At 36.5% G+C, this 2,019-nt stretch overlaps 1 pseudogene; it reads left to right on the plus strand.

Annotated features, from left to right (window-relative positions):
- Positions 1-387: 387 nt before the first annotated feature.
- LOC116903021 lies at positions 388-755 on the plus strand (annotated as a pseudogene).
- Positions 756-2,019: the final 1,264 nt, after the last annotated feature.

The following is a 2,019-nucleotide window of genomic DNA, read 5'->3' on the forward strand; positions in this document are numbered from 1 at the left end:
GTCATGCTTATAAAGATCTTATGAAAAGGAATTAAAGAAAAGCTTAGGTCCAGGCATGGTGGTGTATGGCTTTAATGCCAGCACTCAGGAGAGAGAGGCATGTAGATCTCTGAGTTCAAGGTCAGTTTACAGAGTAAATTACAAGACGGCCAAGTTTAGACAGTGAAGAAAATCATGAAACCAGAAAACTGTTGAAGGTGTAATAGAACAAGGGGTCTGTGTTCCACACTTCACAATCAGCAGAACTTCATAGCTTTTGCCATGTGGCTATGGATTTACAGTAAAGAATAGAAGGAGTTACAGGGACAATTGATGCTAGTTAGCTGGAACTAAGAAACTAACAGTGATTAAGAAGAAACCAGTGCTCTTTTACGGAGATCTGCCAACATGGGCCATGTTCACACCAAGATTGTGAAGAAGGTGGTCTGGGTCATCATCGAGAAGAACTACACATGCCTGGGTAATGACTTACAGAACAACAAGCACGTATGTGAGGAGATTGCCATTATCTGCAGCAAGAAACTTTGGAACAAGATAGCCGGCTATGTCACGCATCTGATGAAGCAGATTCAGAGAAGTCCTGTGAGAGGCATCTCTATCAAGTTACAGGAAGAAGAGAGAGAGAGGAGAGATAATTATGTTCCTCAGCCCTGACACCAAAGAAATGCTGAAACTGGACTTTGGTAGTCTTTCAAACTTTGGGTCACTCAGCCTCAGTTGGGATGAATTTCAAAATACCACATGGAGCTGTTTAATCTGTTACATCATATTTTCAATAAACCTGAAAACAAACAAACAAACAAACAAAAAAAGAAGAGACCATAATCACTGAGGTAAAATTTTCTGGCAAGTGTTTTCTTGTGAAGATTTAGCCTTGGCTTAGAAAGTGGCTCCTGAGAGGAGTGTTTGAGAGTGGTGAAACAAATGACTTGAAATCAAATCATGGGTACAAGCTGACAGCCTTGGAGTGTAGACAAGATGGTTTCCTAGACAGCTCTGTAGATAGTTCTTGGCTCTATAATCTGCCTGAAATAAAGGTTTTTTTTGCTAAAAAAAAAAAAAAAAAAAAAAAAAAATCTAAAAGATCTCTGGATAGCTCATGAGTTTTTTCACTATAATCATAAACGCTGCTAGAAAAAAATTCTTGAATTTTCTAGGAAAAAAAATCTAAAAGAACTGTATTCACTCTCTGAGCAGTTCTCTCTGGGTAGCTGCTAGAAAAAAAAAATTCTATAAAATCTCCAAAAAAAAAAAAAGTTTCTCAATAAAGGAAATAAAATCTCCAAAAAAAAAAAGTTTCTCAATAAAGGAAATAAAATCAAAAAAAAAAAAAAAAAAAAGTTTCTCAATAAAGGAAATAAAAATCTCAAAAAAAAAAAAAAAAAAAAAAATTCTAAAATGGTGTTAGCTCTCCAAGGTCAGAAATCCCATTAGAAAATGTCTAAAAGAGCTATGAAAAAATTCTTAATGAGCTGTGTTTGCTCTCAATGCATTTTCTGACCAAAATCAGAAATCCTGTTAGAAAAAAATTCTAAAAGAGCTGTGTTCATTCTCCAGAGATCTTTAGACAGCTCGGCTCTTGTTAGAAAAAGTTCTAAAAACGAACTGCTGTTGCTTTCTCCTAGCTCATCTTATGCAGACCAGTTCAGTCATTTATTCTCTCTTGACCATCCCACAAATCAGCATACCATGACCCTAGTAGCCCTTTGACTCTTAGGAAGAGACAGAAAGTATATATATATATATATATATATATATATATATATATATATATGCAAAAGAATTCAGAGATCTGCCTGCCTTTGTTAAGCACAGACAATAAGCTGAGTGGGACCCTGACCTGAAATTACCATTCCTACCACTCCTGGGCCTGGACCTTGGCCTGCCTTTGTAAGCACAAACAAAAATCTTAGCTGGGGCTCTTGCCTTTCCATCACCACTCTCTAAATCTCTTTATCTTCTTCCTTAGCTTCTTTCTGACACACTGACTTATAGTGTAGCTGCCTCTGTTCTTTTAGA

The sequence above is a fragment of the Rattus rattus genome, chromosome 6, assembly GCF_011064425.1.
Source record: "Rattus rattus isolate New Zealand chromosome 6, Rrattus_CSIRO_v1, whole genome shotgun sequence".
NCBI classification, from domain to species: Eukaryota; Metazoa; Chordata; class Mammalia; order Rodentia; family Muridae; genus Rattus; species Rattus rattus.